At 37.5% G+C, this 15,228-nt stretch overlaps 1 long non-coding RNA gene across 1 annotated transcript; it reads left to right on the top strand.

Moving 5' to 3' along the window:
* The first annotated feature begins 1,245 nt into the window (after window positions 1–1,245).
* LOC129928210 (uncharacterized) lies at window positions 1,246–10,650 on the top strand. The gene is made up of 3 exons (XR_008779788.1): window positions 1,246–1,308; window positions 8,525–8,572; window positions 10,557–10,650. It is a non-coding gene; the product is annotated as an uncharacterized LOC129928210 (long non-coding RNA).
* Window positions 10,651–15,228: the final 4,578 nt, after the last annotated feature.

A 15,228-nucleotide genomic window follows, 5' to 3' on the forward strand; every position in this document is an offset into this window, starting at 1 on the left:
AATGTCTCTGTGTGTATTAGATACCTCTTCTGGTACTACTATATGTTCTTCTCAACTAAATACTTTCTTACACACACTAGATTTGCAAGTGCGTAATAACACTAGTATAGTAAAGTCTCCAACGACAACATTTAGAATTATTGATAAACACACTGGTAGCAGACATACATTTTATTCACACAATAATTCACAAAAGATATTAGCAACATAAGCCATCACAAAATGTAATCCAATGTAAAGAACAGCATACTACATAATAATTACTCAGTGCTCATATAATATACCTAAGGAGATAATAACGCTCCTCTATCTACCAGAGTCCATGGTCAACTGAGGTGTCCACCTCGTGGTCAGTATCCGACCAGGAGAAAAATCTCGTGCAGTTAGCACGGACTAGTTCAGTGATTACTAGTCACCAGATATTACAGGGGTTCTAAAACTGATACATGACATAAAGGTGTCGTAGGTTCTGGACGAATTTTTCTGGGATACCGTATTCTCTAACTATTTTCCATAGTGATTCTCGGTGGACACTATCAAACGCTTTTTTGAAGTCCACGAAACTGATCGTTAGCCGTTGTTGGTACTCAAGACTTTGTTCTATGATATTTCGTAAAACGAAAATCTGCTCTGTACATGATCTGCCTCTTCGGAAACCTGCTTGTTCTTCTCTGAGCCTTTCATCTACAGACTGTTGAAGCCGTCTCAACAAAACAGTGCTGAAAACTGGGACAGAGAGGAGAGTAATGCCCCTCCAGTTGTTGCAGTCTGCCAAGTTGCCCTTTTTGGAAGCTTTACAATCACTCCCTTTTGCCAGTCCTCTGGGACTTTTAAAGTTCGCCAACAGAGATTTAAGAGATCAGTCATTCAGTTAACAATGCACTGTCCCCCATATTTTAGCATTTCTGCTGATATCATGTCTAGTCCTGGTGCAAAGACAAAGACAAACAGACACAAACACTCTTTTTTCCCCTGGCAATCAAATCATTAAATAAGAACAATCTGGTATAAACTTTGTCACATGTAAATTATGAGTGAGTCTGGTGTGAATGTACACTTTGGTTTCTTATAGTTATAATGTTTTTTGTTTGGTGTAATGCACAAATTGTAAGACAAATTTCCATACGGATAATAAAGATTATTATTATTATTATTATTATTATTATTATATAATATATATATTATATATATATACATAGTGTATATATATCTATATCTATCTATCTATCTATATATATATGAAAGGTGTATACCGCTTGGCACGATATGCGACTATCCAATTTCTTGTTGTTCTAATATGTTATGCCGGTGAGTTTCGTATCATTTTTTTTTGCCTTTTTGTCTCTTTTAGCCTTCTTTATGCATCTTTCTTTTTTTCTTGTTTTTAAAATAGTATTTCAACTTTAGTTTTCATTTAACTCTACTTATAGTTATTATTTTGTTTCGTAAAATTTTAAATATCATGGAGACTTAATTGAAGGATCGGTTATGATCACTATATATATACATATATTTAGAACTAGAAAGATATTACCCGCCCCCTCGAGCCTTAGTTTGTGCATCACTGTCTAGTGCAAGCATGTCAAACTCAAGTGTATGGCCACATACAAAACTTACTATGACCTGAAGGGCCGCAGCCGAAAAAATGTTGGGAAAATGCCTACTAGTTTTATGTAAATTAGAAACAATATAATAGAGTACATTAATTAATGGAATGCCTGTCCCTTAGCTAAATTTGTAGTGCTGTTCAATGCATTCAAAATTACAATGATTACGCATTAGTTTTGTTGTCTTGATTGTCAGGACTGGTATTGATTTAATTATTGAGTATTAATTTCAATGTGAATTATAATGTGTATTATAATCAACGTATAATATAATTTATTTTTAGGCCCAAGTTCAGCCCAACAGTCACACAATACACACCCAGTTGTACACAAACTAATAAACGAGGTGTATGATGATTTAAATAAAAAACTAAAAATTTAATACAATGATATTTATACAATGATAGGATATAGGAATAATGATAATGATATGAATGTAGGTATATATATATATATATATATATATATATATATATATATATATATAGTGTGATATAATATAATATGATTTAATTCCAATAATATCACAGTATTTATAGGGAAACAAATATTGATCTCATCAATGCTCCAATTCAAGACAAAGATGCTGTCTACTTAATGTGTAGTTCATACAACAGTGTCAACACAAACAGATTTATCTTCTATCCAAGATAAATGTTCACCGTGATGAAGATTCGAAGTTTAAATCACAACTTCACAACACAACACCAAGTCTGTATATAAAAAACCACAATCTGGAATCTGGAACCTCAGACTCGAACTTCAGTCCCAAAACTTGAGATGAAAACCTCAGTCTTGTAACTTAAAACTGAGACCCTTTAGAAAGATAAAGAACAGATTCATCTAATCATTCTATTTAATCACAAAATATGAATACGATCGAATCCAAATAAAAATAACTATACAATCTGTATATATAATTCTCTTCTTCCCTCAAAAGTTTAAACAAGAAGTAAAGGAAAGATTACTCTCTTATTTCTGCTGATAGTCAACAAGAAAACACTACGGATGGCTGCCTGAGCGTTGGACTGTCGTTTAAATTTATCAAACCCTGCCCACTCTCATCCTTTTTTGTCCTGCGGAAGGTTTGAACTAGGAAGTAAACTATCTTTAATTCTGACGGAACATTCGAAACATTGTAAAACCTTTAACAAACACAAAACAGCAGCGCAGGACATAACCATTGTAACTTAAAAATCATGGAAAGAGAATAAGTAATCTACTATGTAAATGTATGTAAATAGCAGAGCCGTACTTAACCATTGTGGAGCCCTATGCGAAACGGAGTTCGCGGGGCCAAGTTTGGTTAGGGAAGCGGACAATAAGTAAAATTTAAAAGAGTTTGTATTGGAAAGTAAATTCGTCTATGCATTTCATCCATTCTTAACTACGTACAGAATTACTTTACGAACCTTGCGTGTAGCAAAGTCATAGAGTATATCATAATAATTCTGTTTCCTAAATAGATCACGCTTAATAGCAACAATTACCAAATATTTCAATCTATCTTTGAGAATTGTTGACCCCAAGTAATTCTTCATTAGTTTGAGGCGCGAAAAGCTTCTTTTACCAGGTGACACAATTACGGCCGATGCATAATGACGCGCGTAAGATTGGCGTTTTCCAATACTCCTGAGCTAGCCAGGAAAACCAGTGACTTGGCAGAATTTAAGTCATTGGTTAATATGCATGACTAAATGCATGACGCGTAGGACGTAATCATCTTCTTTTTTGAAGTAACGTCTGTATTATATAAGATTGAATGACACCCCAAAATGACTATTTTTGTCTATATATTTCCGTATATTTTAAGGAATTTTTCGTATATTTTGCATTTTCGGGAGATTTCCAGGAGATCCTTGTAAATCGACAGGAGGGCGCGGGAAATCTGTTTTAAGTTATAAAATGGTTTAATTTAATAATTTATACATCTAGATTTAGCGCGGGTCCTATAAAAGTGCAGGTCCCATGAAAGTGTAGGTCCTATGAAAGTGCAGGTCCTATGAAAGTGCAGGTCCTATGACAGTGCAGGTCCTATGAAAGTGCAGGTCCTATGAAAGTGCAGGTCCTATGACAGTTTGGGGCCCACTGCGGTCGCATAAGCTGCAGTGGACTAAGGCCGGCCCTGCAAAATAGCGGCGTATGCTACGCCGTATATATATAATTCTCTTCTTTGGTCAAGAGTTTGGACGAGAAGAAGAAGTAAAGGAAAGATCACTCTCTAATTTCTGCGGATAGAGTTATCCCACGAACCTTACGAGCCTTGCGTGTAGCGAAGTCATACAGTATATCATGAAAATTCTATTTCCAACATAGATCACGCTCAATAGCAAGAATATCCAAATGTTTCAATCTATCTACGAGAATTGCTGAACTATTAATGTCCGGGTTGAAGTTTGTTTGCCACTGACACTTTCATCATTATTACACATTTTGATCACATAATTTCAAACGTTGAGGTAGTTGGAGCAGTTTCACGAGCGAATGAAAATGGAAATTCAAACAACGTAAATTCCTGTTTGTATGAAGTGAAATCACGAAAACGGCCATTGAAAGCATCTAATAATGATTCCAAGTGTGGGACATATTTACCAAATTTCGCAGCCGTATTTAATCTTTTACTTCCTAACACGTTGAGAAGTGAGCAAGATTTTCCCTTTATATTCGATTTATCCACACTTGTAACTTTGCTTACTAAATCGACCATCAGCGGACAATGCTTATTCCTGCTCAAGATGTTGCAAAATATGTAGTTCATAGCCTCGGCTGCGTAGCCACGGGAGATACTGCATTCATCATTAATCTTCGGACTTGTAGACTAGCTATATATATATCTATATTATAAAGTAGAATGTGAGGGGTATGTATGTATGTATGTATGTTACTTATAGACATCAAAACCGCTTGACCAATCTTGATAAAACTAGGCAGGAATGTCTTGGGTACCAACTTAGACCTTAGTGAATGTATTGTAGCCCTAAAACAAACTTAAGACCCTAAAAAAAAAATAAAGTTGTCCGACTCTATTACAGCTATAGTATTTTATGGATCTAGGCCATGTCTACAATGTTGACATGAGAAAAGATAGAAAGGATTTAGACCTAGATCTAATTTTAAGAAATACACTTTGCGCAGATAGTTTTTTACTTTGACACATGAAAAGACAAACGAAGATCCATTGATTTCATTATATAATTAAATTAACCTTCAATTTTGTGTTTCAAAAGCATTTTTTACATAAATTAGTTCCTGATATCTGTGACTACAGATTTCCTGACGAACATTCTTTCATTAGACAATACCGTAATGAATCGCGTACTAAAAATTAATTCGTTTAATTGTTTACTTAATAATCCCATCCCTAGATCTAAAACTCTAATTCAACTCTAAGATGATAAAACTTCTCTTCGCACAGATAGTTTTATACTTTAACACATACACATATTAATTAAAGTCCATTCATTTCATATTTTGATCAAATAAACATTCAAATTTGGTTTTCTAAAGCTACATTCGTTTACGACAGCTGCGAAGCCAAGTTGAGATAGGCCTAGATCTATATTCATTCATGAATCGCGTACTAAAAATTATTTCGTTTAATTGTTCACTTTATAACACCATCCCTAGATCTAAAACTCTAATCCAACTCTAAGATGATAAAACTTCTCTTCGCACAAATAGTTTTATACTTTAACACATAAATATATTAATTAAAGTCCATTCATTTCATATTTTGATCAAATAAACATTCAAAATTGGTTTTCTAAAGCTACATTCGTTTACGAAAGCTGCGAAGCCGAGTTAAAGGCCTAGATCTATATTCATTCATGACTCGCGTACTAAAAATTATTTCGTTTTATTGTTACTTTATAATCCCATCCCTAGATCTAAAACTCTAATTCAACACTAAGATGATAAAACTTCTCTTCGCACAGATAGTCTTATACTTTAACACATAAACATATTAATTAAAGTCCATTCATTTCATATTTTGATCAAATAAACATTCAAATTTGGTTTTCTAAAGCTACATTCGTTTACGAAAGCTGCGAAGCCGAGTTGAGATAGGCCTAGATCTATATTCATTCATGACTCGCGTACTAAAAATTATTTCGTTTAATTGTTCACTTTATAATCCCATTTATTTAACAAAGCTATCGCTCTTTTCGTTTTAATAGATAAGAATGTATCGACTTCGGGTAAACCATTTTCGCAAAACTAATTTTATTTTCGTAGCGAAAGAGAAATAACGTGAAAGGATCATTAGCTACGTTTAACATACATCTAAATCCAATCCACTAGATTATTCAAAAGCAAATGTTTTAATTTTTAAAAAAATGGATTTAAGCCTATTAGCTATTTTTACATTGACACATTCGCTTTACTTATTACATTATTATTTCGTTTAATTGTTTACAAAACACTCTCAGTGACTATATCGACAGTAATGCGCAAATAAAGACCCGCGGGTCGCGGGTAACATATGTCTAGTATATATATATATATATATGAGTGTGTGTCATGGGCTAGCCTAACCTAGTGTAACCAAAAAAAAAAAAAAGCAAACCGATCACATCTGATCCATTCAATCTATCCAAGCCACGCACATCCATACTGGTCACACTGCCCTCTCCTTAGATCTGTCCGTCCGGACTGATTCACCCTCACCATGGTATTTGTGGAGTGTGTTTATTTGGACCACCTTCAGTTTGGACCTTGGGCTCTTATGTATTCGATACACATCAGTTATTCTAATATGACGCGATAGGGTCTTCTCAGTCTTTTTGAAGCTTTAGGTACTTGCTTTTCCTTCTTTGTGGGTTGTACAGCCTTACCAGATCGTTCTCGTAAAACGCCGAGACATTGGCCCATTTGCCATACCTTGTCTTCACCTGGTCACTGTTGATCTTGATGTTTCTGTGGGCTAGAGCGTGAGTTTTTTTCCATCCGTTTTTTTTTTGAGATTAGTGACATAGTCCTTTGAAGTAGCTGGCACATTCCCCAGAATCTCGAATAGCAAATCACATGGTAGTTGCAGTTCTCGGAAGAATAACATCTTTTTTTTGGAGTAAAGCCGGTGGTGCTGTGAATCGATCCTCTATATACCATAAGGAACATTGGGATATAGGTATTCCAGTCATTCTTCAACGACTTCTGACAAGTGTTGTTCTAGTGTCCGTAAACGCTTCAGGACATTAAGTAAAATAGTCGATTGCTGCCAGAGTTGTTTTTTTTTTTTTCCATTCTGAGACACAAGAAATTGCCCAGCTACATCAGTCGCTATTTTTTCGAAGGGGTTAGCGACGTTGTATTGCTGCATATATCCCCTTGACCTCCTGTGCGGGCTTTTTGCTGCTGTGCATGCGTCGCACCTTCGGCACCTTCTTATCATCTTGGTAACCGAACTAGTAAAAATATTATTTTCAAGTACAATTCCCATCTGTTCTTGCTTTCTCTTTGTGATTGCTTCTTGCAAAGAATCAACCGCATGTCTCACAAAGTTTACGAGTTCTTCTAAGACTAATTTAAACAAATCGGTGTCCGGATCTTCTTCTTTTTGTACTGTCTTCCCGGAGGTGTGCTTCTAACGCTGCATGGTCTATGGCGAAGATGAGATGAGCACATCCACTAACGCATTTGCACTTCGGAAGTGCAAGTTACGGAAAGCGTCAGGGTCAGATGGCCTGAGCTATGAGATGCTCAAGAATCTTGGCCCAGTTGGCAGACGGAAACTGTTGGAACTGGTCAATCAAACTTGGACTCAAGGAATTTCCCCATGACAAAGCATGCCGACGGTACAGAAGAGCCTATTTGACCCAGAGGTGACAAAGCGGTGCGATACTACAAGCAGCCAGAGAGACTATCGCTTCCTCCAAATATGTTTGACAAAATGTAAATGGTATTTGCTGCATACTCGCTCTCATTGTTCAATTTAACAAATATTAATTGTTGCCCTTTTAAACTATTTTTCAATTCAAGTAGCTTGTCATCCCTCATTTCCCAGGTGTAAGCATCATACGCCTTTTTTTTGATTAGGGTAATGTCGTTTGACATTGTACTCTTTGGGAACTTTAATGATGGAATTTCATATTAGGCTATGAATCTTATTTGATACTGATGTGCAGAAATAATTGAGTTCCCATCTTTTTTGAAGCGATCTATTTTCGTCCTTAATTTTTCTTTTAGTAGCTGTAGTTACTGATGTAGTTACTGATGTAGTTACTGATGTAGTTACTGATGTAGTTACTGATGTAGTTACTGATGCTTCATTATTCTGGGAAATTAACATTGTCAAAAGTGTCGATTGTCTTGTGACCGCAGACAGCACAGAATAAATTGATTATACAGGGGGCCTAGTAGTCACTAAAAAAAATTATATTGTAATATTGATTACCGATATTTCTTTTTTGTAATTCTAACTCTGACATATTGGCTTACTTATGATGTGATTAAAATAAATTTTCCAAAATTGTTTTCAAAAATTATTTGATCATTAAAGAATACTTATTAAGTTGAAATAACTTGGTAGCATTATTTCTTATGTATTGTTTGGCAACATTGAAGTATAATTTGTCATCCTTTGACATTGTTATTTCTATAGTCAAAATCACAATTAGATTTAACGCAGTCCAGGTATTTTTTATTACCAATATCATTTGTCTCAAACTTGTAGACATCTCAAGATCATTAGCAAAATGTAAAATAGCTCGTCTAGACATTACGTCATATGTTTAGACACTTGGCAAAAAAAAATTGCCAGACAGCCGTTGGAATAAAAGTAGTTTAAGGGTTCAACAAGACAATTGTATTAATAATGAAAGAATCTTGTCCACACATCTGTTGGCTAGCTATATTTACCTTGTATCAATTTGAAATATATTGAAATCTAACTTTTTTTTTCTTTCTTTTCAACATAGCCCAATTATATTCTTTGGTAAACGGCATTGTGCAAAAGGAAAAAAGTAGTAAGTTTTAAATGAAAATGTAGATAAACTGTAAAGTGTTTGTCAAATGTTTGACATTTCTCGGATGTCCCTTTAGAGTTTAAGGAGATGGAAATTCCGATATAAGACCTACGGCTATCTGTTGTTCACAGCCGTCTCAGACCTAGCCAATTATCAGGAGGCAAGAGGAAATACCTCATTTTATATACTAGCCCTCAAAATGACTATCGCAAATGGGAAAATATATAGGTAGCAGCTTGGGCTGCGTATAGAAGTGAGATACTACTCTCCCAATTAATCTTCAGACTTAAACCAAGCCTTATATATATATAATATTGTAATAACTTAAGAGTTATATATATGTTTATTTACATGGGAACATTGCATATATGTAGAACGATATTGTAATAACTTGAGAGGTATATATGTTTATTTACATGGGGACATTGTATACCTGTAGAATGATATTGTAATAACTTAAGAGGTATATATGTTTATTTACATGGGGACATTGTATACATGTAGAATGATATTGTAATAACTTAAGAGGTATATATGTTTATTTACATGGGGACATTGTATACATGTAGAATGATATTGTAATAACTTAAGAGGTATATATGCTTATTTACATGGGGACATTGTATACATGTAGAACGACATCTGTCTTTATCACAGCATCTTTATATCGGTTATAGACTTGGGCGGAAATCGTTCTCTCTCTCTTCTAATATCAACAACCTTCCTAGTCAGGTCTCTATCATGGATGGCGATTGTGTATGGCGGGGTTATAACATTATATAAGCATTTAAGTCCTTTGTTAACATGCATGACTAGATGCATGACGTGTAGGACGTAATCATCTTCTTTTTTTTTTTGAAGTAGCGTCTGTATTCTATAAGATAAATAAGATACACGATCTTTTAATTTTGCAATTTTTCTTGTCACTAAACATGTCGCGTTTGCATACATAAGTATACCTTGACAATCTACAACTAGCGGGTCTCCTGCCTTTCTGTAAATTCACCACACAGAATGCCTAGTGGGAGTCGATCTAGTGGCATTCTGTGAACGTGCCCAAGCCAACAAAGGAGTTTTTGTTGATAACAGAACTCTCCGCACCACTTCCTTATTGGTTATTTTATCCTCGGAGAAGGAAGATTCAGCTTTTTTTCCTTCTAAAAGTAGATAGACCGTTTTAAATCCCTTTTAGCAAAGTGCTCATCACAGACGTCCGGTAAACAATAGATTTGGTATTGGTACAAGTAGCGCCCCCTATATTTACTAGCAAGTGGCGCCCTCAATATTGGCCCTCACTCTTTTCTGCATCCGTGACATGGTGCACTTTGCCTTGACTATCCTGTTATTGATGTCATTGTCCAAAAGCAAATCAACGACATCGTTGCTGACTGGGCTCCATTAAATTTCATTGTTAATTTTTAATCCTCATTGGAATAGTGGACGACCAGCGGTTCTCCTGCCTCGTTTTAGATCTGTAACATATATATCGTAAAATAAGATATAAAAATGCGGGTTTCGAATAAATTCTGACAGCTAGCAATAGAAAGCAGCTTTTTATGGCTAACCGAGATGCCAAGCTATAGGATACTCCTTAATTTTGAACAAAGAATCACCAAAGGGCTAGTAATAAGTTAAGAGATATGGTCCTTGGTCGTTTGTAGTTAATAACTTGTGATATTTGTACTGATACTTTCTTTTATCTGTATTGCTTACCTAACAGCGAATCATCGACGGATCTGTGTAATTGTTTTATCAATCAATGACAATTTTATCTTTTAAAATATTCATGGTTGAAAATTATCTCTAAAATATTTTAATTCAGAAGAAAAAGTCTTCATAAAATATTTTATAAGGGGACCGCATTCTGCGATTTTCATTGTTAGGTTCTATAACTATTTGTAAATAACGGTAATACATAGTAATACATTTAATTAAGTATCTTTAATTTTAATTACTTTAATCATTTTAATTTTCTATTTTTCAGAGTAATAACAGAATAAAGAACATAGAACACCTTTATAGCCAGGCATTTTATTGTGTTTATCGGACATTAAAGAAAAATAATGTTCAATTACCTAGTAGCTGTTTCATTTTATAAAATGTTTGCATGGAATTATATTTTGTCTAACTATCGCTCATTATGCAATCCAAAGAGGATATTCATTTTGGGGGGTGGGGTGGCTTGAACATCAAAACCCCCACTGGCTATGCCCATGGAAAGTAGATGTATTTTTAACTTTTTTAAAAAATGAATTAAAATCTAGGTCTCTAAATTTCTCTTTAATGCATTAAAACAGAAGAACAGAGCTTTTTTTTTAGCATCGAGACAGGTGAGAGACAGTAGTGTATTTTATCTCCCTTCCTTTCCTCCTAGCCATCGACTACATAATGAGGAGAGCAATGAACCAGACTGCCTTTGATATTCCATGGCGTGAACAAAACCGAATGACGGACTTGGACTTGGGCTGATGACATTGCACTACTCGGGGCTACAAATTGTTGTGGGTTGTTTAGTAAACAGACGTCAGATGTAGATTTAGATCTAGATGGAGTTCGTTCAACCAACAACATATAACAACTTGTATAATATACTTAAGGAAAACGATAGATACTTAAGAAATATTCAATGCAGAAAATGAAGGGGCACAGTCCAAATGTCGACAGTTACTAGATATATAGATGATGTCTCGCCATTAGGAGTAGAAGATGAGTCGTTTTTCGTCCTTGTCGTCTCTAACCGTTACAAACTATCCCATAATTTCTATATAGTTAATATCCCATAATTCCTATGTCCGTCTAAAATAGTCTATTTATATATGGCTCCTTTTGTCTCGAAAGGCAATGGATGCGCCCAAATGAGTCACTGGTTTTGGCTTAATCTTGAGACGGGGCAGAATATGGTGTGGCTAATCAAGCCAATTCTAGAACGGCAGACTTTGCCACAATTCGTACATGTGTATGCCTCTGATTTAGGGCTAGCAGACAGGGCAGCTTACTTTTTTTCCCTCTTGATTAAAGCCGCTTCAATTCTTTTGTTCTCAACAAGGGTTGTCCCAGCACGCACAGTCTGTCTCCATGCACTCCGGTCTTTGGCTATGTTTTCCCACATACTTTCACTGATGCCTGAGGCTCTCATGTCTCGCTTGCAGACATCTCTATATGTTAGTCTTGGGCGGCCCTTGGGTCTGACTCCTTCCACAAGCTCAGCATATAAGATATCTTTTGGGATTCTACCATCTGGCATGCGGGTGACATGTCCGAGCCAGCGTAATCTTCTTTGCGTCAGGAGAGCATACATGCTGTTCATATTGGCCAATCTTAAAACTTCCTGATTGGAGACATGGTCCCTCCAAGAGATGCCCATTATGCGTCTCAGGCAGCGCAAGTGGAAACTATTCAATCTGTGCTCTTGGTACATGTATGTTGGCCAGCTTTCACTGCCATAAAGGAGAGTGCTCACAACACAGGCGTTGTAGACTAGGATTTTGGTCGCTGTGGTCAATTTACCATTTTCCCAGACGCGATTGGAGAGTTTTGCCAATGCTGTGGTAGCTTTTCCTATCCTTTTTGTCAGCTCGATGTCTAAGTCTAAATTATTGACAATTGTTGAACCCAAGTAGGTATATTCTTGCACCACTGAAAGGGTGTGGTTCCCAATTTGTATTATAGGTATTTCTGCGACGTCTTGTGCCAGGATTTCGGTCTTGGAGAGACTTATAGTAAGGCTAAACTCTTGACAAGCAGCTGCTAAGACGTTCACTAGCTTCTGTAGACCTCCTTGTGAGAGAGATACGAGTGCCGCGTCATCGACAAACAGCAGCTGCCTTATCAAGATACGACGCCTTTTCGTTTTGGCTTTAAGACGTGCCAGGTTAAAGAGCCTTCCATCGGATCTGCTATGGATGTATATTCCGTCTTCCAGGGATTTAAAAGCACTGGATAGTACGACTGAGAAGAAGATTCCAAATAGTGTAGGGGCCAGTACACATCCTTGTTTTACACCGCTCTTAATGGAGAATGGCCTGGAGTAAGAACTTTCAAACTGAACGGTGCCCTGCATATTTTCGTGAAAAGCTGACACTAGTTTTCTTAACTTATTTGGGCAGCCGATTCTCTCTAGTACAGCAAACAGACCGCTTCTGCTAACAAGGTCAAAGGCCTTGGTCAAATCAATAAATGCTATGAAGAGGGGCTGCTTTTGTTCTCTGCTCTTCTCCTGTAGCTGCCGAAGAGAGAAAATCATAAATCATATCTGTTGTAAATCTACCTGCCCTAAAGCCACACTGCGACTCTGGATAAATACGATCTGCCAGGATCTGTAATCGCTTTAGTAATACTCTAGCAAAAGCCTTTCCGACTATGCTAAGAAGTGAGATGCTTCTGTAATTGTTACAATCAGAGCGGTCGCCTTTATTTTTATAAATTGTAACAATGTTGGAGTCTTTCAATTCCTGGGGGACCATTCCTTGTTCCCAGCACAAGCTTAGCAGTTCATGGAGTGGTTTGATTAGGGCATGTTTTCCAGCCTGAATTACTTCATCAGGAATGCCATCTCCTCCGGGTGTTTTCCCATGTGCAAGCATGTCAATGGCAATGCTCAGCTCCTTTACTGAGGGCGTTTCGTCTAATTCCGTCAAAACTGGAAGTGATGGAAAGTTGGAAACAGCATTTGGTGAGATGGCGTTTTCAATCTGGTAGAGTTCTGCATAGTGTTCTACCCATCGTTCCATTTGCAGCGCATGATCACTGATGATTGAGCCATCTTTTGACTTGAGCGGAGCACACTTGCTGGTGTGAGGTCCAAAGGCTTTTCTCATGCCCTCATATAGTCCTCTTATGTTACCACAGTCGGCACAAGATTGAATATCTTCACATAGCTCCTGCCAGTATTTGTTAGCACATTGTCTCGCTACTCTTTGGGCATTGTTACGTGCAGCTCTGAGCCTTTTTAAGTTGCTTGGGGTGGGATCCTTCTTGTAGATTAGCATGGCTGCTCTCTTGTTCGTAGTGTCAGTTTCCATTTCTGGTAGACTAGCTTCAAACCAGTCTTCGCTTTTCTTGGTTTTGTTTCCAAAGACCAGTGATGATGTTTGGTAGATTGTATCACGCATAAACGTCCAGCTTTTTTCTACCTCAGTCACAGAGAAGTTTTTAAAAGCTTCCTCTAATTTGTTCTCAAATTCGGTGCAAAGATCAGGATTTTTTGTGCTAGTAGTATTCAGGCGTGATTTTCTTTTTCCCTGTGATGTGTGGATCTTAGTTGGCAGCAGTCTTGTAGGCAGGACACTAAAGTATGATCAGTATCACAATCCGCGCTTTGGTAGCTACGTGTCAGCAGTATATTTCCAATGTCCTTTTTTCGTGTCAGTATCATATCCAGCTGGTGCCAGTGCCCAGACCTAGGGTGCCTCCATGAGACACAGTGCTGTGGTTTTGTTCTGAAGTATGTGTTGGTAATGCAGAGCTTATGGTATGTGCAGAATTCAAGCAGCCTTTGTCCGTTCTCATTCATCTTTCCGATTCCAAAAAGCCCAAGACAGTCTGGCCAGGTAGTGTGATCTGATCCTACTCTGACATTGAAGTCACCTAGAAGAATCATATGTTCTTTTTGAGGAATGTTTGCAATGGCTTCTTAGAGGTCTTCATAGAGCTTGTCTTTGTCCTCCTGAAGCGAGCTTAGTGTGGGGGCATAGGCACTAATTAGAGTGACTTTTCCAGATGCTGTCATCATACTTATGCTTAGTAGCCGTTCCGAGCCACCAACTGGAGGGACTATCATGGGAAGAAGACTGTTCTTGACAGCAAAGCCCACACCATGTATTCGAGTCTCATCCTGTGCTTTCCCTTTCCAAAAGAAAGTGTAGTCAGTCTCGCGGAGCATGCCGTTTTCGGCAAGTCGGGTTTCTTGCAGGGCTGCAATGTCAATATGTAGCCTTTTTAGCTTGTTGTTTATAACTGCCGTCTTCCTTGCATCGTTGATCTGCCTTAGATCATCAGTGAGACCAGGACACATTGTCCTGACATTCCAGTGGCCAGTCGCATGACAGGGATTTTCTTTTTCAGTTTAATTTTTCTTCTTTTGTTGCTTGGTGCAAGTTTCCAGCCTACTTGTCGTTTTAAACTAAGCTCTAAGCACCCATTAGAGCAGGCAGGCTGTGGTGGATCAGCACCTAACTGACTGGGGGCTGCCCAGGTTGAGGCGGGCGGTAGCTGATCAGTGAGGCGCGAAGACCTCTCCCACCGTCAGAGACAACCCGTGGCGTCCATACATTACGCCAATCAAGTTGGACTTATAACACGTAACTGTTGTCTCCCGTGTTGTTTTAGCCGCTTTGCAGCAGCACCAGAGTTTCCTCTCCGGGGCGCATTCCTGGGCCTTGGATAAAGGGGTCATCGGTGGCCCATGCGTCATGATCCCTCTCTCGACCTTGCTGATGTGATCCAAAGGAACGCATCGCGTTACATTTGGCACCAACTCAGTTGCAGAAGCTGCCGGAGGGGAGGAAATATGTTATAGGTTTACTTTAATTGGGAATTTGACAAGACTATAAATAGACTATTTTAGACGGAACTGAATAGGGAATGAAGGGATTAGTTTGTAACGGTTAGAGACGACAAGAAAGAACGACTGACATCTACTTCTACTCCTAACGGCG

Source organism: Biomphalaria glabrata, chromosome 9 (genome assembly GCF_947242115.1).
Source record: "Biomphalaria glabrata chromosome 9, xgBioGlab47.1, whole genome shotgun sequence".
NCBI classification, from domain to species: domain Eukaryota; kingdom Metazoa; phylum Mollusca; class Gastropoda; family Planorbidae; genus Biomphalaria; species Biomphalaria glabrata.